Source organism: Piliocolobus tephrosceles, chromosome 1 (genome assembly GCF_002776525.5).
Source record: "Piliocolobus tephrosceles isolate RC106 chromosome 1, ASM277652v3, whole genome shotgun sequence".
Classification (NCBI taxonomy): domain Eukaryota; kingdom Metazoa; phylum Chordata; class Mammalia; order Primates; family Cercopithecidae; genus Piliocolobus; species Piliocolobus tephrosceles.
In genome coordinates this window covers 37,330,329-37,356,182 of record NC_045434.1, presented here as the reverse complement: position 1 = coordinate 37,356,182, position 25,854 = coordinate 37,330,329, and the positions used below count along the sequence as shown (strand labels likewise).

Below are 25,854 nucleotides of genomic sequence, written 5' to 3'. Positions count from 1 at the left end.
TTTATTTATTTATTTATTTATTTATTTATTTATTTATTTATTTATTTATTTATTTTTGAGACAAAGTCTTGCTCTGTTGCCGAGACTATAGTGGAATGGCGTGATCTTGGCTCACTGCAACCTCTGCCTTCCGGGTTCAAGTGATTGTCCTGCCTCAGCCTCCTGAGTAAGTGGGATTATAGGTGCCCACCACCACACCCAATTTTTGTATTTCTACTGGAGATGAGGTTTCACCATGTTGGCCAGGCTGGTCTCTAACTCCTGACTTGAGGTGATCCACCCACCTCAGCCTCCCAAAGTGCTGGGATTACAGGTATGAGCCATCATGCCCAGCCTTGAATTATACACTTTAAAAGAGTGAATTTTATAATATGTGAATTATATTAATAAAATGTATTTATTCAACAAATAATTATTGTACCTATTAGATGCTAGGCTCTCTATTAAATGCTAGGGATATGATGAATGAGATAAATGTGGCTCCTGCCCTCATATAGTTCACATTCTAGCGACTGAGGCAGAAAGAAATCTACACAAGTAAACAAAGAATTATAAACTATAAAAAGTGAATGAAGACAACAAATAGGGTGATGAGACAGAGGGTAAGAACTGGGATGGATGGCTATCCTTTCTGGCAGGGTAAAAAATGATCAGAAAACATCTCTTTTTAAGAGATGACATTTAATCTAAGACTGAACCTAAAGGATAAGAAAGAACAAGGACAAAATAATTCCCAACAGAGGGAACAGCATGTTAGAAAAGAAACTGAGATGCCGAAAGAACTGAAAGAAGCTCACTATGTGACTGCCACCAGGTGGTGATAGGAGGTGAGGTTACCGCGGCAGGTAAAGGCCCTTTCATGCACAAAGCCCATGTTACGAAGTTTGAACTTTATTCTAAGTGCCATAGAAAATACTGATGAGTTTTAGGGGGAAGCCTAAATAGGAGAATTAGTTTCTGTTTTATTAAATGATAATTTTAAAATCGCATTTCCTAGGAAATTAGGTGAGAAAATAAAGGAGAAGGAGAAGTATTCTATCCTCAAATAAATCTGGGAATTATGAATATAAAGCAGGATCAAACTAATTTTTTAAAGGTAGTTCTCACTCTTGGGTGGGTTGGCTTCCAGGGGACAAAGAGGCATTTGGCAATATCTGGAGATACTTGTGGTTGTCACAGCTGGGCAACCACGAGTATATTAGTGTTACTAGAGTCTAACGGGTAGGGGTCAAGGATGCTGCTAAATAGTCTACAATTTCCAGGACAGCAATCCTTCCCACTGCCTGCTCCAAACACAGAATTGTCCAGTCCAAAATGTCAACAGTATCAAGGTTGAGAAACTCTGCTTTAAGGCAAAAAAAAAGCTTGACTATGCTAATATACACTGTTATTCTATGAGAAGTGGAACTAATACATTATGTTTCCCAAAGTTATTTATAAGAATACAATCCTTGGTGGTAGAGGGGGAATGACGGCAGAAAGATGGAGAAAGGGTTGTAGAATACCTATTAAAATCTGCAGGAATAGGCCAGGCGTGGTGGCTCATGCCTGTAATCTCAGCGTTTCGGGAGACTGAGGTGGGAGAACTGCTTGAGCCCAGGAGTTGGAGACCAGCCTGGACAACTTAGGGAGACCCAGCCTCTATAAAAAAATTTTTTTTAATTAGCTGGGTGTGGTAGTGTGCGCCTGTGGTCCCAGCTACTTGGGAGGCTGAGGTGGGAGGATCGCTTGAGCCTGGGAGATGAAGGATGCAGTGAGCTGTGATCATGTTATACACTAGCCTGAGTGACAGACTAAGACCCTGTCTCAAAACATAAAATTAAAATTAAAAAAAAGATCTCCTGAAATAGTATTCTGTGGAATATCAGTTTGAGAGGCACTAACTTTACTATTACCACCACCTCTTTGCATTTTAATTATATTCCCTACACAACAGTTTCTATGATTTCTTAGTTTCTCCTGCTTATGAGAGCAGATAGATAAAAATTAAATATATGACCAGGCTCTATCAAATATAGAAAGAATATTTAGCACTACTGTTTCATGCTTGTACCAAAAAAAAGGTGTGTGTTTTTTAAGAGTGTGATTTATAAACTGAGAATAACTAACTTGAAATCCTTTTTTTCCAGATGCTATTACATCAACAGATGGGTAGACGAATTATATAAAGCATATGGCAAAGATTTCAAAGATAAAAATGTTACTCTAAAATCATTGGTGTAGTAGAAATAGAGCTAAATCAGGAGTCATTCATTCAACAAGTATAAAGTCCCTCCTATGTACCAGGCAATGTGGCAGGGGTAGGGATACAGTGATAAGCAAAATAAACATAAATTCTGCCCTTTGAGATTACAGTCTACAGTCTGAGGAAAAAAAACTTTAGTCAAATAATCATACAAATATACAAAGGGATAAAGGATTAGACTTCTTCCTGAGACCAATGAGCCATTTTTGAAGGATTTTAAGCAGAAGGAATAGCATGATCAAATATGCTTTCCAAATGAGGTTGTCGGGAGACCAATGAGACATAGTACAGTACATGCCAAGGGAGAGATTACAACAGCCTCAACTAGGGTGAGGGCACTGGAGACAGAGAAGTGAAAACATTCAAAAGATATTCTGGAGGTAAAATCAGTAGGTTTTAGTGCAGACTGGACATGGTTCTGTTGCCAACTACCTATATTAGCTTGAGCAAGTAACACTCTGAGCCTGTTTTCACCATGAAAAATAAGGGCATTTGAATAGGTAACCTCTAAGTCTTTTCCTAATTGCAAATTTCTAACTAAAACTGCTTATTTCCGCAAAATGATGCTGAATCTGACTAGGCTTAAGTAGTCCGTAGACAATATGTTCTGATCTGAGTCTATCTTAAGGTTTTATCAGATGAGGTTTAACTAAATGTAGCCTTAAAATATTCTTGGTAGAACATACACAAAAAAGTCTTTTCACTTATAATAGTGACATGTAAGTGAGAAAAAAATCAATCTCACTAGCACTAGATATAATACAATCCAAACTATTTATTATCACAATGAGTATTTACCTAATATCTGCTAGGTAAAGACCAACAATAAATGACATATCAATAAATAATTCAAGCAAGGGTATAATTCATTAGTAAAGTGGGAGATATGTAACAGTGGTTTTCAAACGATTTTCGCTCTTGTAACTTCTAAAATAATTTTGAATAACTATCTTGCAATTGTTAAGTCATGATAACTGATTTTGAACACATTTAAATAGTTATAAACAATGTAATTTCTGGCATGCTGTAATTAATTGCATTTTAAAATACAAGGACATTGTTTTAATTGTATAATGGAAATTAACTGCCACAATAATTCAATAATTACTTGATGCTAGCTCACTACCAAATACATAAAGAAGCTCTTCTTTAACAGTCGGAAGATTCACATCATTCTATTCTCTTCTTGAATTTGTACTTCCACTCTACCTACATTACAGGATTTATCCTAATATATTTTAAAGTCTGGAAGTCAATTATTGATCATTTTATACTTCTTAGTCATTAAATTATGTATATAAATTAAAACTTAAATAAAAACCCTTTCTAATCATCAACCTTTAAATGTTAAAATTTCTTCTGGATTGAGATATTACAGTTACAGCACACTGCATTGAAACATATATATGTACTAAGCTTTGATAAATATTAAACATAAAAAGCAAAATGTTATTGGAAATTTGAAAATAAATCTTACAGTTAAATGAACAGTTTTTTCTCCTGATTACTTCAGATATCCATTGATAAATGTCACATTACTGTTAAAATGATATATATTACATTATTTGCAAGAATATTACAAATATTGTAGAATGACACAATTAAGAATTTCTATTCCTATTTTTCATATTACAGACATAAATGCTAAAAAATCTTGTTAACATAAATAAGTAGATCAGAATGAAAGTTTGTTGCAGCAATGTCAATCTTTGAATGCCTACATATTTTCCAAAAGTCACATGATGATCTATTATTGAAAAATAATTTTAATGATAAATAAGCTTACAATTAAGTCTTCTTTCAGTTTCAGTGAAAACAAAAAATAAATTGAACTTCTAAAGGATCTATTATCCTGTTATTCACTTTCTTAATACCTACAATGAGTATTTGAGTATTTTGGAGAATTCCTTTGTTTGGGGTCCAGAATGGTAACAACGTATCATAGCAAAATTTGGATTGCGTAACAGACAAGCCTTTCTTTTATAAAGTCAAGGAAAGACAATTTGAAAAAGGACTTCTTAACTGTGGACTAATTATTCAGACCAATGAATTTCAGGAATTAGCACATATGTAAATGAATATATCCATATATATCTGGATATAAATCTGGAAATGAATTCCCTTAAAGGACAATAAGAAGGGGATTTTTTTCCAGCGCTCTTCTCCATTTAACAAATATGACAAAACACTACTTTGTATACCGATGATAGTTTCAAGAGAATTAGCTATTTATAGCTGAAGGCCTTTTATTTTCTAATTCTTTCAGCTAATTAGTCACTTTATATACCACAAAGTATACCATTATTTAAAGTTATTTTGTTAAGTAAATCTATCTAGTTATACCCACTTTTAACTGAACTATTAGTAATCCTAGTTCTTTTTCACTCTTGCAAAGCAACAGATCAAAATTATTATTAAGACTGAAGTTACAATAAACAAAGCAAACAAAAAATACCCGAGGATAATCCAAGACGAATACTATTATTAGCTTAACTGAATTCTCAGTCCTTCTTCTTTCCAGTTTGATATAGAGACAGGGTCTTGCTTTGTTGCCCAGTCTGGTCTCAAACTCCTGGGCTCAACGGATCCCCCTGCCTCAGCCTCCCAAAGTGCTGGGATTACAGGTGGGAGCCACGGTGCTCGGCCCTGACTTCTCAGTCTCACTGTTGCAAAGATGAGTAAAACAATGAACTGTAAGAGTCTTAATTACTCTGGTGACTTACGCCAGGGAAAAAGCTTTCAAAGAATGATAGTTAGGTAACCATCTCATTTGTCTCCAAAGTGCCAAGCATATATATAATGTTGTGGTCTGAATGTGTCCCCCCAAATTAATGATAAAACTTAATCACCCATGCCATGGTATTTAGAGATGCAGCTTTAAAAGGTGTTTAGGTGAATGGGATTAGTGACCTTATCAAAGAGGCTGAAGAAATCTCCCTAGTCCCTTTCATCCTTTCTGCCACATAAGGACCCCTCCAGAGGACACAGAAACAAGACGCCATCTTGAAAGCAGAAAGCAAGCCCTTACGCAGAAAGCAAGCCCTTATCAGGCACTAAGTCTGCTGGTTCCTTGATCCTGGACTTCCCAGCCTCCAGAACTATGAGAAATAAATTTCTATTATATTTATATATTACCCAGACTAAAGTATTTTGTTATAGCAGAAAGGATGGACTAAGACATATAGCTAAAGAGAGAATGTATGACGAACATCAATATTCTGGTCAGATATAAAAAGATAAGAAAGACAGGCCAGGAACGGTGGCTCACACCTGTAATCCCAGCACTTTGGGAGGCTGAGGTGGGTGGATCACGAGGTCAGGAGATCGAGACCATCCTGGCCAACACGGTGAAACCCCATCTCTACTAAACACACACACACACACACACACACACACACACACAAATTAGCCGGGTGTGGTGGTGGGCGCCTGTAGTCCCAGCTATCCAGGAGGCTGAGGCAGAAGAATGGCAGGAACCCGGGAGGTGGAGCTTGCAGTGAGCCGAAAGCATGCCACTTCACTCCAGCCTGGGCGACAGGGCGAGACTCAGTCTCAAAAAAAAAAAAAGATAGGAAAGACAGATTTCTTTAAAAAAAAAAAAAAAAGTATTTTAAAAATCCAGATACGGGTTATCCTTTGTTAATTCTTTAATATCCATAAACTGCATCTTTGTTGTAAAATTCCTGCAATGTTCTTTTATTCTGATTTCACAGCAACATAACCAACTAAAGAAAATTAAGTTCTTAGCTCAAATTCCTTCAGAGCCACGGTTTTATATACTTCTCTCTTCCTCTATATTCTGGAACATTTCAATATTCTTCAAATTAGACCAGAAATGCAGCCACTTGTTTGTCTGATAAAGAGACTCTTCCAATGACTAAAAGAAAACTGACAAAATACATCACAGAATCATACTAAGATGACAGAACAAAGGAAAAGCATATAAAACAATGAAATTAAGGAAACAACTGACTATAAAAACGCAATTTTTAAAAAATGTTTAGTGATTATATATTTAAAATAGAAGATTTGGACAGGTGGTAAAATCTCTATTTTCTTGAGGAAAAGAGTACACATTCAATTAATAAACCTTAATTCATTTCTAATGTAAAATCACAGTTTTGGCTCTTAATTACATATAGACAAATGTATCATCTAAGCAACTGAAACATACTTTATAGCTGCATTGCTCTTAAAGCAAAACATGGAGGGAAAAAGGAAAAAAAAAAACATGGCATCTTAGAAAACGGAAAAAGTAATCCTTAGTATTTCAATGACACACATTCATTGACTCATAAGAATGACTAAATTCCTTTCCTTGGGACTCTCCTTCAAAGAAAATGTTATGTCAAAACCTTTGTAGCATTACATGAGATACAAATAAGTATGAGTACAATTTTACATTTATAACTCTAATAACAAAGAGCTACGCTAAAAATGGTTTTCTATTGTGAAAGGAAAGGGAATATAATTCTTTAGCTTAAAATAATAACTCTCTGTTGTTCTCAGGATAATGTTCATACCCTGCAACATAGTTTATAAAGTCTTACAAGAGTCAGTACTACGTCTCTTCAGCTTTAATTCATCCTATATCTCAACCTATATAACTATCCTGAGCGATTTTCAGTTCCTGGGAGCGGCCATACTTTCCTTATCTCTGGACCGTAAATACATGATGTTTATTCTCCTGTCTGAACATATTTTTCCCTAAGTATCCCCAAACCATCTCTTTTCCCAAATCCCAACATTCATAGTCACATTTTCTCCCTAGTCATCTGACACTTACCCTCTTAAATAACCCTTCTCAGAGACATTATTGACCAACATAACCCTTAGCATATTCAACACCTTAAATAATTGACTATTTACTAGTCTGTATCTCTTGATACAAGGAGTATCAGGTAAATTTCAGGTACACAATAGGAGAAAGGGTACTGGGGAACTGTACCTTGGGGAGCCAGAAAACCTGGGGTGCTACAACAAAATTTGTATGCTAGAGTGATAGAGTAAAATCAGAGGTAACAGTGTGAACTCATGGTTGTTAATATATATGCAAATAGATATAGAAATAACAGACACGTGTATGAATTAGTGAGTTTTCATGATGCTGATAAAGACATACCCAAAACTGGGCAATTTACAAAAGAAAGTGGTTTATTGGATTTACAGTTCCACATGGCTGAGGAGGCCTCACAATCATGGCGGAAGGCAAGGAGGAGCAAGTCACATCTCACCTGGATGGCAGCAGGCAAAGAGAGAGCTTGTGCAGAAAAACTCTCATGTTTGAAACCATCAGATCTCATAGGACCCATTCACTATCATGAGAACAGCATGGGAAAGACCCGCCCTCATGATTCAATCATCTCCCACCAGGTCCCTTCCGTAACAAGTGGGATTTATGGGAGCTACAAGAAGGGATTTGAGTGGGAACACAGAGCCAAACCCTATCAGTGTGTATACAAAGTTCATACACAAAGACACACACACACACACACACACACACACACAAACACACACACACATTTCTTAGCTCCTCTGCTAGTAGAATCTAGCAGCAATAATGCTCTAGTAACAATAAGTCTAGCACTCAGATCTTGGTTCCTAAATACCATTCTCCAAAAAAAGGAGTCAGGGGTCTTAGGAGAAGAAGTTGATTTCCAGGGCTGGGTCAAGGAAAATACAAGGTGAGCCTGGAATACCTTATGATACCAGAAAATAAGAAACTTTCGCAAAAGAATGGTGGCAGATCAAAATGACATAAATTAAATTCTGCCAACTTGAAGAAGCTCCCAATAACCAATGCAATAAAATAAATGACAGTAACAGTACTAGATTATAACCCATAGAATAAAGCACATATTCAAAGATCCATGTTGATATAAATAAATAAATAACTGAATAAATGTGTGAGAAAGAACAATTCTTCCTTATAGAATAATTCTAATTAGTAAATGTAGAAGGAATGAGAAAAATACAAAATCACCACTAGGCAAATACCACAGTAGTGACTCTTGTGAGCAGGATCCATCCATAGATAATAAAAATCAATGGGTCAAAGTTTGAGGAACAAGAAGATATTTATCCATCCAAAGGGAGAAACAGTAACTTTACCATGGAGAAACTTGGCAGACACCACTTTAAACAAGTAATCAAGGTTAATACTACCAATAAAGTAAGACATAGCAACTACAGGTACTCCCTGAAATAATGCACTATGAAGGACACAACATCACTTCTCTGGTATTCTTGACAAAAAGGTACAACCTGAATCCAAAAATGAGAAAACATCAGGCAGAAATAAACTTAGATGCTGTACAAATCAATTATCAAAGTACAATACTCATCAAAGTATTAAAGTAATGACTAAGGAAGTGTCACAGAGTGAAGGATACTGAAGAGTCACAACAATCAAACACAAAGTGAGATCCTGACTTGGATCCTGGCACCAAGAAGGACGTGAAGAAAAAAATCTGGTAAAACTTTAATAAGGTCTGTAGTTTAGTCAGTAATACCATACCAACATATTAACTTCCTGGTTTTGGCAACTGCACTATGGTTGAGCACGTTTTAACATTAAGGAAAGCTGGGTAAAGAGTATATATGAACTATTTCTGTAATATTCTTGCAACTTTTCTGTAAGTTTAAAATTATTTCATATAAAAACAGATTAATTCAAAATGTGCAGGGCCTAAAGACAAATTAAAAAAAAAATACAAACTTAATCAAGAGAATGATTTAATTAATTATAATACCATTACCTGAGCTACTTAATTCATAAGATAGGCTAATAATGAATCTTAAATATCAGTGTTATATATTCAACAGCAAATATTTTTAAAATGTCTACTATATGCCAGGCACCATGATATTAACTAAGGATACAGTGATGAAGAAGGCAAACACGTTCCCTGTGCTTTGAGAAAAAACAGACGTAAATAAGTAATTAGAAGAACAATCAATGTATGTAATAAATAGGAAGGCACAGAATGCTAGGGGAGCACATCGACAGGCACTAACCCATTACAAAAAAGATCCAGAAAGTCTTCCTGAGGAAGGAACACTTCAGTTGAGATATAAAGAAGGAGCTGAGGGATGCAGGGCAGGAAAAATAACATTAAGCAGGAGTTGAGAGCAAGGCTGACTTGGGAAAGAAAACCAATAGTGATTAACAATACCAAATGAAAGAGAAAGTAATGTAAAATGAGGCTGAAGAGAGAGGGATGGCCAGATGAAGGGGCCATGTAACACTTTACAAGAAAAAAACAAACAACCCCATCAAAAAGTGGGCAAAGGATATGAACAGACACTTCTCAAAAGAAGACATTCATACAGCCAACAGACACAGGAAAAAATGCTCATCATCACTGGCCATCAGAGAAATGCAAATCAAAACCACAATGAGATACCATCTCACACCAGTTAGAATGGCAATCATTAAAAAGTCAGGAAACAACAGGTGTTGGAGAGGATGTGGAGAAATAGGAACACTTTTACACTGTTGGTGGGATTGTAAACTAGTTCAACCATTATGGAAAACAGTATGGCGATTCCTCAAGGATCTAGAACTAGAAGTACTATATGACCCATCCATCTCATTACTGGGTATATACCCAAAGGATTATAAATCATGCTGCTATAAAGACACATGCACACGTATGTTTACTGCAGCACTATTCACAATAGCAAAGACTTAGAATCAACCCAAATGTCCATCAGTGACAGACTGGATTAAGAAAATGTGGCACATATACACCATGGAATACTATGCAGCCATAAAAAAGGATGAGTTTGTGTCCTTTGTAGGGACATGGATGCAGCTGGAAACCATCATTCTCAGCAAACTATGGCAAGAACAGAAAACCAGACACCGCATGTTCTCACTCATAGGTGGGAACTGAACAATGAGATCACTTGGACTTGGAAAGGGGAACATCACACACCGGAGCCTATCATGGGGAGGGGGAAGGGGGAAGGGATTGCATTGGGAGTTATACCTGATGTAAATGACGAGTTGATGGGTGCTGATGAGTTGATGGGTGCAGCACACCAACATGGCACAAGTATACATATGTAACAAATCTGCACGTTACGCACATGTGCCCTAGAACTTAAAGTATAATAATAATAATAATAATAATAATAATAATAATAATAATAATAAAAAGACAATAAGCAGGGGAGTAACATAATCTGGTGCATTTTTAAACAAAGTTATTTTTAGTTGAGGTTGAAAAGACTGAGACTTTCATTTCTGGAAACAAAGTAAATCAGATATTCTGAGCAACCTTCATAGCATAGAACATCTAAAAATGCTGGATAAAATGTAAAAACCATCTGCTGTAGACTAAATGTTTGTATGTCTCCCCAGCCTCCCTTCATATCTTGAAGACTTAATCCCCAATATGATGGGATTTGGAGGTGGGGCCTTTAGGAGCTACTGAGGTTTGGATGAACCCATGGGGATAGAGCCCTTATGATGAAATTAAAAAGAGAAAAACACATAAGATCTTTCTCCGCATGCAGAAATCAAGGAAATGGCATGTGAGGACATAATCAGGAAGCCCTCACCAGAACCCAACCATGCTGGCACTCTGATCTTACACTTTCAGACTCCAGAACCATGAAAAATAACTGTCTGCTGTTTAAGCCAACCAGTCTATGATAATCTGCTGTAGCAGCCCAAACTAAAACATCATCTCTTTAAATGTGTAACTGAAAGGGAAATTTTCAGAAGACAAAAACATAAAACAAAATACAGGAAGGTAGCTGAGCACTGAAGCAAAAGGCTATGTCAAAGACGACTACAGAGATATGGTGACTAATGAAATAATAAAACTATCAAAATTAACCAGTATTTATATATAAATATAGTAATAAGCTCAAAACCAAAATAATTATGTAAGAAAAAAAATACTGACTCACCTCAGTTTTTGGATATAAAGGGCTTATATCCAAAAGACAGGCAATAACAAATGCTGGCAAGGATGTGGAGAAAGGGGAACCCTCATACACTGTTGATGGGAAAGTAAATTAGTACAACCACTATGGAGAACAGTTTGGAGGTTCCTCAAAAAAATTAAAAGTAGAGTTACCATATGACCCAGCAATCCCACTGCTGGGTATACCCAAAAGAAAGGAAATCAGCATATCGAAAAGGTATGTGCACTCCCACGTTGTTGCAGCCGTTCGCAATAGCCAAGACTTGGAAACAACCTAAACATCCATTGACAGATGAATGGAGAAAGAAAATGTAGTACATATACACAATGGAGTACTATTTAGCCATAAAAAAGAATATGATCCTGTCATTTGCAACAACATGGATGGAACTGGAGATCATTATGTTATACAAAATAAGCCAGGCACAGAAACACAAATATTGCAGGTTCTCACTTATTTGTGGGATCTAAAAATGGAAACAAATGAACTCACAGAGAGAGAGAGAGCACGCGTGAGGAAGAAGGATGGTTACCAAAGGCTGGGAAGGGTAGTGGGGAGGTTAAGGGGTGGTGGGGATGGTTAACTGATACAAAAAACAAAAACAAAAAAAACCACCAGAAATAATGAATAAGACCTACTATTTGATAGCACAACGTGGTAACTGTAGTCAATAATAATTTAATTGTACATTTTAAAATAACTTAAAACAGTTTAATTGGATTGTTTGTAACACACAGGATAAATGCTTGAAGGGATGGATACCTCATTCTTCATGATGTGATTACTATGCATTGCATCCCTGTATGAAAGCATCTCATGTACCCTATATGTGCCTATATGTACACCTACTATGTGCCTACAAAAATTAAAAATAATTTTTTTAAAAAAGGAAAAAATATTGAGTTAAAAAAACAACAGATATAGATGTTCTTGGCTATAGACAATTTGAGAAACATTCTTCCACAAATAAGTTCATGCACTGCACTGCTGGGAGCACCAACATTGACCTACTTTTTTCTTTTGAATTGATCTGAATATTCTGTTCTTTCAATTCTATGTGCCACCATAACATCCTTCAATAAATGCCCATTTTACTTTGTCATCCAACTTCAGTTGCTTGCAGTGAAAGAACCCAACCAATAAGCATTTCTATAACCTAAAGTAGTACATGGAGGTGAATTAATTTCTACCTACATTTAGGATATCTGTTAACCAAGTGAAACACAACATGTGTTTAGGGGAGTTGAGATAGTAAAACCTTAGTTAGGCAACTTTATTTTACAATCTACAGCTAAATGCAAGGAGTAAATTCCTTAGTATAAATGAAATGCTCTTCAGGTGATTTAGCTATCATAATAACACTCATTTCATCTCAACATCTTTTACCTCTCATTTTTCTCTTATGCCAAGGTCACTGGACTCTTTTATGGAGTACTTGGCTCCCAGGTTCCTCCAAGGGGCTTGAGTTAGCATATACTTCTTATTCAGTAAGTTTTAGGATAAATCGTAATTATTCCAATCAAGATTGCCCTTAATTTGAGAGTAGGGGGCACTTAATCCTATTTTTGCTTTGTCAAGCTCAAGCTAATGATCTGTTCCTTTGCAAAACAGAAGGACATACTCTGTGTATGCAGGGCTGCAACTCCACACTTTCCAGGTTTAACCCTGAAAATGCATTTTAGTACCTCACTGACTCACTGATGAGAAAACTAGACCTTTTGTTTAATGTTTTAAAAGCATCAAATTGAGGAAAGCTAGTATTAAAATATAAGCCATTAATTAATACAGTTTCTAGGACGCAAAAGGGTGGAAATTCTAATTTACAAAAGGACAAAAATTATGCGAAGAGTTCCCAAGACCCAAAAATAAAGATACAAAGACACCCCTAAAACTGGCATTCTTAACCAGAGGTTCCCAGATGAACTATGAATTGCTTCTAAAACTGGATGTAAAATATTAAAGATCCTGGAGATGCTCTGTATTTTTCTTAAGATGCTTAAACTGGTTCATTTACCTTAAAGAAACACTGCTTCAGAATGCTAAAATCTCTAAGAGAGGATGATGGCCGGGCGCAGTGGCTCATGCCTGTAATCCCAGCACTTCAGCAGGTCGAGGCGGGCGGATCATGAGGTCAGGAGATCAGGAGTTCAAGACTAGCCTGGCCAACATGGCGAAACCCCATCGCTACTAAAAATACAAAAAATTAGCCGTGCGTGGTGGCATGCACCTGTAGTCCCAGCTACTTGGGAGGCTGATGCAGGAAAATAACTTGAACCCAGGAGGCATAGGTTGCAGTGAGCTGAGATCATGCCACTGGCACTCCAGCCTGGGTGACACAGCAAGACTCCATCTCCAAAAAAAGAAAGAGAGACAGAGAGAGAGATACAACAGTAATTCTTTCTATTCCAGGAAGCCTGGAACAAATTAGTCCAAGTAGACTACAGTTCACTAAACTTATTAAATGTTAGGGTAAAGTGTCGCTTTCCTGAGCTTACTGAAATATTTAGTCATAGAATTTTTATTCACATAAGGGAAATAAAGTTCTTTTCTTTGAGCAAGATTCAGAGAATCACTATGAACAGTAACAGTTAAAAGCCTTAAGGATACTGAGAAATGAATGGCTCTGGCTCTTGTTACTAAAAGCAAGGAGTATGACATGCCTATGGTGTTAGAATAGATTCAGTGGGACAAGAAGCCTTTGGCCCTTGTAGCAAAGCTTATGTGCTCCTCAGACTCACTAGCCCTACCCTTAATATTTTCTACTTAACTTTGGTAAAGGGTGGCATTCCTAAATCCTGCAGAATGCAAGAGCTGATGATTATCATTTCATTGTGTAAAACCCTCCTCACAAAAATCCTTCTCACAGTCACAGAGAATTACATAAATGTAATTGTACTCATGTTTTCAATCTAAATGCCACTCACATGGCATACCGCAAAAGATTATAGTAGAAATAAATGTCATCATGGAACCTGAGGGTCTCCTATAGAAGCATCGATTCTGATCATTTATTTTTGGCACATGAAGTTCAGAAACCTACAAATCATCTATGAATGTGGTGAATCCTCCTAAAAAGCTATGAACAGGACATAATATATAGTCTCTACAGTTTACACAGCACTCAAACTTTAAAAAAAAAACAAAAAAAACCCCTCTATAGTAAATCTTAGTTTTAGGTCAAACCTCTACTCATTCAGTTTAAAAGAAAATTTATTTAAAAAGTTTCTTATGATAAGAGTAATAAACCTTCATTCCTATAAAAACATCAGTGCTCCTAATCCTCATGACAATCTCAGCCACTATATTGGCATATTTTTCTATTAATACATATGCATGTATAGGTACTGTACAGAATCAGGGTAATAATCTGTGTGTAAAATACCCTTTTATGTAATATTATGTGAGGTATACTTTCCCATATTATATACTCTTTAAAATCATAATTTTAACAGCTTCACAATGTTCTTTCACCTGCATGTTCTAGAATTTATTTCATTTCACACTATTTAAAATTTACTTTTTTTTTGCTACTTTAGACAATGTTAGAATAAACTATTTTACCCATGCTATAGGAATCCTGCAAGAAAAGAGAACACACTAAGAATCGCCAGTTTATGTATTTTAAAAATTCCTACACTATCAAAATTACTTAACAGATCCATCCTTCAACAGTTTATTCTTGCTCGAAAACAGCAATTCCTGTTACCATTTTAATGAACAAAATTTCAATTATTTTCTAATAGTTATGCCTATGATATCTAAACTCAGCTTCTTACTATGACGGTTTTATTTTGAAGGCAGTGAGTGGGAGCTTTTACTCATTGTTAAAATTCTTCTGATTTATATTGCTTTTAAGCTGGAAAGTTTACTACAAAGATATAAAAACTTCCTTCTTATTGAAAAGTAACAAACAGAACTTGTCTAGAACTCAATTAGTAGGATTCCCCTCCCCCTTTTAAATCCAAATAGCCATTTGTAAGCTCTAACAAGAACTTGATCAAGTAAGAAATGGAGAGAGCGAGAAAAGAAAGAAAAAGAGGATGTCCTTCAGAATTTACTTTTTGTCTTTTGAGCTGAGCATGTCTTTATAGCTTCACCATCAGAAGCTTTATGTAGCATCATGACTCTGGTCACCATATATGGGACAAATGTACTTATCTGATAACAATACCTACATTAAGCCAGGGTATGAATAAAACTTTTGTTAAATGGAGTTAGGAAGCAAAAATAATCAACAAATTTATAGATCACTGTTTCACTATTTCACTCCAAATGTAAGAAATATAAGGCATAAAAAATAGATGCTAAGTTAGGGATACAAAATGAAAATGTACTTATTGTTGATTTTCATTTGTACTTTTTCTCCCTGAAATCATTTCTCCTCTCCAGAACAAATACATTTTGTTAGTTTTAAGCCACCAGAACTCTGAACTTATTCACAATTTATTTTCAATTACAATTTCACAAAAGGTTTTTTTTTAAGTGTTAGAAATACTTTACAATAACTCACTTATGGGTGTGATGACAATTTCTTCTAAAATACTTTTTGAAATTATATTTCTTCCCTTTGGTTTACATCTCAAACCTGGGCTAGAAGCACAAAAGTTTATTACTACCTAGAATTATATTTGATAATCAAACATACCCAAATAATGTCTACTGCATGTTTATTATGTACCAGATTTAACATTTCTTTCCTTAATGACATTGAAATACACTGTGTGCATGAGAAAAGTAATATGATTTGACAAAACTATCTTCATTCTTGCTAACGTTAATTTCAGTCCTTCCCATTAGCGCCAATCTGTACAGAAAATATCTCTTACATGCCTAGGTTGCATTTTTTTGGAAATACGCATCATTATTGCCTCATTGGTCTCATACCATGAGGGTATGTCTATATTACCAACAAATGCAGATATTAAATAAGACAACAAATACTAAATCAAAATTCACTAAATTGGGAGGCAGGACAGAATGATGAAAGAGATAATGAACCAGGAGAAGAAAAGTTAAGTTCTACTGTAAATCCATTAATGATAACTTATAAGACTACAGCCAGTTAAACTCAGGAGTCTTTTGTTTTTTCTTTTTTCCTACTGTCTCTTAAATTTCTACTCCAAAGAATTGATTGTCTCCTTGAAAAATATGTTAGCACCATAAAGAAAATGAGAATGATGAAATGGCAAAACTCACAATATTACCAATACACTAAAAAGTTCAGAAAAAAAGGGAGCATATTCAGTAAGCCCTCTGTATCCATGGGTTCCCCATCCTTGTATTCAACCAACCTCAGATTCAACCAACTGCAGAACGAAAATATTTGGGAAAAAAAAAACAATAAAAAATAATATAAACTTAAAAACAATATAACTATTTACATAGTATTTACATTGCATAAGGTACGATAAGTAATCCAGAGAAGATTTAAAACGTACAGGAAAATGTGCTTATGTGTAAATACTATGCCATTTTATATAAGGAACATGGGCACCTACAGATTTTGATATCTGAGGGGAGTCCTGAAACCAACCCCCAACACATACCAAGGGACAACTGTATTTGAAAGCAGTTGTAGATGGAACTTGACCTGGATTTTCGGAGGCTAAGAAAGATCTAGTAGTCAGAGAGAATAGAAGAGATACAAACAAATAAGGAAAATAGTTTGCATAACTGACTTAGAACAGAATACTGAAATCAGTCCAGCATAATGTATGAGCAAGTTAGTAAGAAGATTAGATTGGATGGCATTGAGGCAAATATAAAGATAATCTGGAATTTGGTAGACTATACTGTGGGTATAAAAAAAATTGACTAGAGCCAGACCACCTAGGTTTAAATCCTAGCTCTTCCACTCACTAACTGGGTGCTCGCACAAGTCACTTACTCTTTGCACTCACCTCATCCATAGCACTGTTACAAGGGTTAAAGGAGGCAATGCTTGTAAAATTCTTATTACAGTTCCTGCACATAAAAAATTATCCATAAGGCTGGGCATGGTGGCTCATACCTGTAATCCCAGCACTTTGGGAGGCTGAGGTGGGTGGATCACTTGAGCTCAGGAGTTTAAGACCCGCCTGGGCAACATGGCAAAACCCCATCTCTACAAAAAATACAAACATTAGCCAGGCATGGTAGTACATGCCTGTAGTCTCAGCTACATGGGAGGCTGAGGTGGGAGGATTGCTTGAGCCCAGGAAGTCGAGGCTGCAGTGAGCCATGATCGCACTACTGTAATCCAGCCTGGGCAACAGAGTAAGACCCCATTTCAAAAAATAAAAACAGAAACAACAAAAAAAGAAAGTTTTAACAGTTAAAAAAAAAAAAAAAAGATTACAGGTTTAGTACCCTTTTCCAAAATGCTTGGGACTAGAAGTGTTTCAGGTTTTGAATTTTTTTGATTTTGGAATATTTGCATATATATAATGAGGTATCTTGGAAATAAAACCCAAGTCTAAACATGAAATTCATTTATGTTTTATATATACACATTATATATAAAACATAAATATATACACCTTATATATAAACCTTATATACACCTTATATATAAAACATAAATGTTTTATACATTTACAAATAAATATAAATATATATTTATATATATTTACACACATTGAATGAAGGTAATTTTATACAATATTTTAAATAATTTTGCACATAAAACAGTTTGTGTACACTGAACCATCAGAAAGCAAAGGTGTCACTGTCTCAGCCACCCTCGTAAACAATCTGTGGTTGTTTGGCATCACCATCAATCCCAACTTTGAATTTATATGCTATACTGACAAGCAATCACTTTCTTACACATATTCACACATAAGTACTTATCAGAAAAAATTAAGAAATACCTTTAACAAAGTGAAAAATAATGCATTCAGGGTAACAGCACAGTAGCATCACCAGAATATCTGTATCAGTTGTTAGACAACAGCAACAACCTCAAATTCTATGTTTTGATTAAAAGGTTATTGTGTACATAGTAGTTTACTTTTTTAGGTGAGATGAAATATTGGAAGCAACTGAGGGGCCAGGAAGCGGGTCCTCTAGAGATGAGGACACATCTGCTGGATGGCTTTTTAAAATGTTACCTCCGGAGTCATCTGCTTCATTAGCAACAGTTTTTGACTTAGAAGTCACCCTTTAATTTTATAAGCTAACTAATATATCTTGTTCTGCTATGAATGCATGCTGCACTAATCCTTCAATAAGCCCATCACACATTTTTGCCATGTCATGTATGGGTACTTTTTCTGCAGTGTTAAACATCATCATCTTCATCATCGCTATTATCACAATCACCTTGATTCAGAAACATTTTAGCTATTTCACCACTGGTCAATGAATGAACAACTGGAGTCTCAGTACTGATGTTAAAAATGTCTTCAATATCCATTTCTTCCAGCTCACCCACAGCCTCTGAAGGTATACTTTTTGCATAGTCGTAAGGAGGTCAGATATTATTTTTTCCTCACTTGACATAAAATCCTTCAAAGTCACCACCTTGTTCATCATCATCATTGAAAATAGTCACAGGCCAGGGATTATGCCAAGTATGCACAACCGTGTCTTTAGTCACTGTGTTCCCAGTACTGGCAACAGCATACACAGCATCCTTCATGCTAAACTTCTGCAAACATTCTACATCCATGCCTCTGTTCACTGTTTCTAGCATGCTGTTCAAGACAGTGTTTTTATATTTATTCTTCATTAATCTAAATATACCTTGGTCACATGGGTGAATTAATGAACTAACATTTGAGGGGAATTCCATGGCATAAACACTATTTTGATGACAATTTCAGCTGGAGGATAACCAGCTGTCGAGAAATAACACAATCTTCCGGTTGTCATATAGTCCAGCTTCTCAGTGAACGCAAGTCATTCTTGTAAAATGTTTGTGAAACCAGTCAGAAAAGATGTCACTGGTAATCCATGCCTTTTTGTTAGCGTAAGAACAGACTGGCAAGAGATTCATTCCTTTAAAAAAGTGTAAGGATGCAAGCTTTTTACTATCACAGCAAGTTTATACTTATACGTGCCAGCTGTATTAGCATATCCCAGTAGAGTTACTCTGTCATTGGCATCCTTAATTCCCATAGGAACTATCTCATCAGCTGTCAGTGTCTTTCTGGGGCAGTTAACACCAAACAGGAATGTTTCATTAGCATTATAGACTTGTTCTGGTGTCTGATTTTCATCAGCGGTCCCTTGGCAAACTAGCCAATTTCTCTGCTGCTTTGTTATCAGCAGATGCTCATTCACCACAAATCTTTAAAAAGTTAATGCCATATCTTTTCTTAAATTTCTGCAACCAGCCTGTTCCCTTAACTTTTTGGTTCACAGTTCCCTTTAATTTTTAGTCCACCATGAAAGATCTTTGCTTGTTTTATGAACAGCATACCATTAAATGGCATGTATTCACTGGAATGCTGATGGATCCACTCTTTCAATATATGATCTAGATAATCGTTTTTAGCTTTATGCAGTTTTTCTATTTTTGATTAACTTCTGTTCATAACCTTCACCACAGAACTTCAACAGTTTATCTTTCTGTTTCTTCTTCATGTTTTATTGAGGTAAAATATACATACATAATTTGCCATCTTTATCTTTTTTCTTTGAGATGGAGTCTTGGTCTGTTGTCCAGGCTGGAGTGCAGCGGCGCCGTCTCAGCTCACTGCAACTTCCGCCTCCCGGGTTCAGGCTATTCTCCTGCCTCAGCCTCCCGAGTAACTGGGATTACAGGCATGCGCCAGCATGCCTGGCTAATTTTTGCATTTTTAGTAGAGATGGCTTTCACCACGTTGACCAGGTTGGTCTTGAACTCCTGATCTCAAGTAATCCGTCCACCTTGGCCTCCCAAAGTACTGGGATTACAGGAGTGAGCCACCGTGCCTCGTCCATCTTTACCATTTTTAAGTGCATACTTCAGTGATAATAAATACATTTATATTATTTATTTTCCATTCATAACCCCCCTCCCCTTCCCAGGCTCTGGTAACTACAAATCTACTCCTCATTTTCATGAGATCCACTTTTTTAGCTCCCACATATGAAAGAGAACATACTATATTTATCTTTTTGTGCTTAGTTTATTTCACTTAACACAATGCCCTGCAGGTCCATCCACATTGCTGCAAATGACAGGATTTCGTTCTTTTTTTTTTTTTATGTGGCTGAATAGTGTGTGTGTGTGTGTGTGTGTGTATGTGTATATCCTTCTATATCTTCATATATATGTATACATATATCCTTCTATTTATTTAGGTCATATATGGTGGTCATTCCAACACCATACTCTTTTGTAAGACATTTCACACTTAAACTACTATCCAGTTTCTCCAATAGCAGGGCTTTCTGTACTACAACATCAGCATAAAGGCTTCCTCTTTTTCTTATCTTATAACCCATAGGGGTATGTACAGGCCTTTTTTTTTTTTTGACATTTCCAACAATATCTTTATACCACAGAGAAGAGAATAAGCAAAAAGACAGTGAGGCAAGGGGTGGTGACTCACACCTGCAATCCCAGTGTTTTGGGAGGCAGGAGAATTGCTTGAGGCCAGAAGTTTGAGGCCAGTCTGGGCAACACAGCAAGATTCTATCCCTACAAAATAATTTGTAAAAATTATCCTGGCATGGTGGTGTACACCTGTAGTCCTAGCTACTCAAAACGCTGAGGTGGAAGGCTCTCTTTAGCCCAGGAGTTTGAGGCTGTAATGATGCAGTGAGCCATGAGTGGGCCACTGCACTCCAGCATGGACAAAGAGCAAGATCTTATCTCTTCAAAAAAAGGCCTAGTAAATTTCCGGCTTCTTTGAAAGCCATCAGTTGCTGTTCCAAACCAATAGCATTAGCTGCATCTTTAGTTTTTTTCAGATGTATTCAAAACCCACTGACATTCTTCATTTGTGAGATCTTTTAAAATCTAAAAAGTTGTTTCCAAATTTTTTAGTGTAGAGGCAGAAGGATTTATGTGTGTATTTTTCAGGAGCAGCAACAACAACAAAATTCCATTTCCAAACACCCTTTTCCAAAGTGCTGTCTCCATCTAGTACGCTTTTGAAAAACATACTTTCTTACTTTTTGTTGAAATGTCACCCCTACCTTGAAAGACAGATTAAATTTTAGCTGATGCTAAAATACATATGGAAATGCAAGGAACCCAAAATAGCCAAAATAATTTTGAAAAAGAAGAGTAAAGTTGATGAATTAATACTTCCTGATTTTAAAACTTACCATAAAGCTATAATATCATGATAGCATAGTACTGACATAAGAATAAACATAGGTCAATGAAAAAGAATTCAGAGTCCAGAAATAAACTCTCACACTTGTGTTCAACTGATTTTCAACAAGGGTGACAAGATAATTCAATGTGAGAAAGAACAGTCTTTTCAACAAATGGTGGTGGGACAACTGAATATCCATATGCAAAAGAAAGAAGGGAGAGTCTTTCTATCACGTGCAAAAATTAACTCAAAATGGAGCAAAGACCTTCCTCTTTTTCCAGTATTGTTTTCATTACTAAGTGTCATCCACGACGCTATCATTACATTGCTCTTAGAAAATCAAAACAGGAAAATCTTCATGACTGAAGGTAAGACAAACCTCTCTTACATATGATACTAAAAGCACAAGGAATGAAAGAAAAATGAGATAAATTAGACTTGATTGAAATTTAAAACTTTTGTTATTCAAAGGACACCATCAAGAACATAAAAAGTTAAACACTGAAAGAAAAATGAGATAAATTAGACTTGATCGAAATTTATAACTTATTATTCAAAGGACACCATCAGGAACATGAAAAGATAAACACAGAATGGGAGAAATATTTGCCAATACAACTGACGAAGGACTTGTATTTATGAGGAACTCTTATAATGCAATAATATAAAGACTACACAATTTTAAGATGGGCAGAGGATGTGAATAGACTTATCCCAAAGAAGAAATAAAAATGGCTAATAAGCATATGAAAACATGCTCGGCATCATTACCCAGAAGATAAATGCAAATAAAAACTGCAATGAGATATCACTTAATATCCTCTGGGATGGCAATAATTTTAAAACTTAGAAAATAACAAGTGTGGCAATCTGAAACACAGCTTCAGTATTTCTTTGATTTTTTAAAGATTGCAAGGCAGTTATTTTGTAAAATGCCCCTCAATTCAGGTTTGTCTGATGATTCCTCATGATTGGATTTAAGTTACGCATCTTTGGCAGGAATATCACAAAAGTGATGCTCTATTCTTCTCACTGCATTTAATCGATGGCACATGACAGACTTGTCTGATTATTGGTGACTGTGATCTCTTGATTAAGGTGATGACTTAAGTGGGAGGCATCGCCATTGTAAATTAATTTGTTTTCCTCTTGTAATTAATAAGCATTTTGTGAGGAGGTACTCTGACGCTCTCCCAGCCCTGGAATCAGGAGGAGCTCTTGAGTACCTTCTTCAAGGAGCTCTGATTTGTTTTAATGAAGAGAGGTTCAGTCAGATCTACAAGTTGATATACATGTTCCTAAAGATCACTGCACTATGCAAAGTCATTCAATAAAACCACAGGGCTTATAAGAAAAGTGGCATTAGAAGCACAAAACTAAAAGCCTTCATCAGGGCACATAAAACAAATAGGAACCTAATAAAAATGGTATCACAGTTTTATACATGTTAAAATACACAAATACCATAATAAACACGGCATTTTACCTTTGAAAAAGACCTGAAGTTTGCTTGTGGAAGTGGGTGTCAGAAGGGTTTTAGTTTATGAATTATTGTGAAATAGTGCAGAGGGCTAGCTATATGAAATCAGGGAAAGTTTGCACCAGCTGTAAATGTGTGTGACACATAACACAAGCAGTAACTGAAGTAGCTGGTAGATGTCTGAGGTGTGCACATGTATGCATTTTGTGTATTTCTACACAGCTTGGTTCAGCTACATACAGTATCCTGAGTTCACCTAGTGTTTCTCAAACACAAAATCATGCAGAAATAAATGTAAAATTTACATTGTATTTCACCTATTTCTTAATGTATTAATTACACTGAAACTCACATTTCAAAACAAATGTTATAGCAGAACTAATTACATTTAGAAACCAACAACTGGACACTGAGTGTGCTCACTGTTACTGGGATGTTGCTTCCTAGGCCCTCTTAGTGGACAGAGCTAGGCATATGTGTATACATAGACACATGCTACATCTACCGACATATGTTGAAAACCAGGAATTTATAGTAATATCTCTTAGCCAATCTAACACCATTAGGGTTCATTCTAGTTTTCTCCTTCTCCATATCGGTAACTTCCTTCTCTAAAAGTTAGAAACCTGGTTCCCATTACTTTGAACATATTTCCTTATTCGATCCATTCTATGTGTGTAATATCCCATGGTTGCAGTGACCCACCCCCACCCATGCAAATATTATCTTCATCCCATTTAGGCTTAACACCATGTGCTGAGCTTTTGGACTAAATTATAACAGGGGAGTGAGGGGGACAAAAGACTTTTTAAAGAAAGGAAGACACGAGAAAGGAGAAAACCTACTCTTATCACATTTTAAAATACAAGAAAGGAGGCCGGGCACGATGGCTCACACCTGTAATCCCAGTACTTTGGGAGGCTGAGGCAGGCAGATTGCTTGAGCTCAGGAGCTCAAGACCAGCCTGGGCACCACAGCGAAACCCCATCTCTACAAAAAATACAAAAAGCAGCTGGGCATGGTGATGCGCACCTACAGTCCAGCTACTCAGGAGGCCTAGGTGGGCAGATTCATTGAGCCCAGGAGGTCCAGGATGCAGTGAGATGAGATCGCACCAGTATACTCCAGCCAGGGTGACATAGGGAGACCCTGTCTCAAAAAAAAAAAATAAAGTAAAAACAAAAAATACAAGAAAGGAGAAGAGTACAGGACAAACTTGGGTTTCGCATCATTCCGTACTAAATATTTTTCTATACTATAAATCCATTTCATCCTTTACAAAAAGAACTTTTTGTTGTGGAAAATTTCACACATATACAAAACTAGAGGGGAAAGTATAATGAACTCTCATATACCTATCAATGAAAAGGAATACAACAAATAAATTAGAGACAGAGAAAGAACCTAGTAGCCAGAATAGATACCAGTATAAGACATACTAGGATCTTGCTCTTAGGGAACTCACATTCTATTGGAAGATAAGTAATTAAATACATTGAGACACTTTCAAATAGTCATAATGGCGATGAAGAAAATGAAACTAGGTGATATGATACTTGAACAAGTGTTGGGAGAGTGACTTTAGAATCGGTAGTCAAAGAAAAACTTGGAGAAGGTGGCATTTGACCTGAGAGCTGAAAGGCAAGGAGTCAGCCTTGCAAAGTTGTAAGAGCAGAAGGTACAGAAAATATAAAGGCTCTAAAGAATATCTGACATATTTCAGGACAGATAGGTTTGAATGGTGGGAAATAGTACTATAAAACAACTGTGAGAACAGTAGTTGTGAAAATAAAGTAAAAATGCAATTTAAAACACATATTCACCAATTTGTTAACCACACAAACAAATATATGTTTAGCTGTGTGCTAGGACTATAAATAGAACACGTCCTTCTCTCAGCCAAAATACAATATACTGACTGTATAGATATATATAAAATTTATAGTTAATATGTCACATAATTGAGTGACTGAAATAAGTATTATAAAACTACCAAAAAAGAGAAAATTAGTCTTCCTCTCAGCTTATTTATTAGTAATGCAACTAAAGTGATACTTCTAACATCTTCAGCACTGCTTTTTTTTTTTTTTTTTTTTAAAGACAGGTCTGACTCTGTTGCCCAAGCTGGAGTACAGTGGCACAATCTCAACTCACTGCAACCTCCGCCTCCTGCGCTCAAGCCATCCTCTCACTTTAGCCTCTCGAGTAGCTGAGACTACAGGTGCACCACCATGCCCAGCTAATTTTTGTTAAGATGGGGTTTTACCACGTTGCACAGGCTGGTCTTGAACTTCTGAGCTCAAGCGATTCACCAGCCCTGGCCTCCCAAACTGCTGGGATTACAGGAGTGAGCCACCATGACCAGCCCCCGCAGTGCCTCTTTAAAGATGATTGCCTTAACAAGTACTTTTCTTTTTTTTTTCATTTTTCTTTTCTGTTTTTTTTTTTTTTTCATTTTTTTTTTATTATACTTTAAGTTCTAGGGTACGTGTGCATAACGTGCAGGTTTGTTACATATGTATACTTGTGCCATGTTGGTGTGCTGCACCCAACTCGTCAGCACCCATCAACTCGTCATATACAATGGATATGAACAGACATTTCGCAAAAGAAAACATTCATACAGCCGACACATGAAAAAATGCTCATCATCACTGGCCATCAGAGAAATGCAAATCAAAACCACAATGATACCATCTCACACCAGTTAGAATGGCAATCATTAAAAAGTCAGGAAACAACAGGTGCTGGAGAGGATGTGGAGAAATAGAAACACTTTTACACTGTTGGTGGGATTGTAAACTAGTTCAACCATTATGTAAAATGGTATGGCGATTCCTCAAGGATCTAGAACTAGAAGTACCATATGACCCAGCCATCCCATTACTGGGTATATACCCAGAGGATTATAAATCATGCTGCTATAAAGATACATGCACACATATGTTTATTGC

General features: G+C 36.2%; 1 protein-coding gene across 1 annotated transcript in view; it reads right to left on the bottom strand.

Moving 5' to 3' along the window:
• XPR1 (xenotropic and polytropic retrovirus receptor 1) overlaps positions 1–25,854 on the bottom strand; it is a 260,416-nt gene that overhangs the window by 115,299 nt on the left and 119,263 nt on the right. The gene's annotated exons all lie outside the window — the stretch shown is intronic.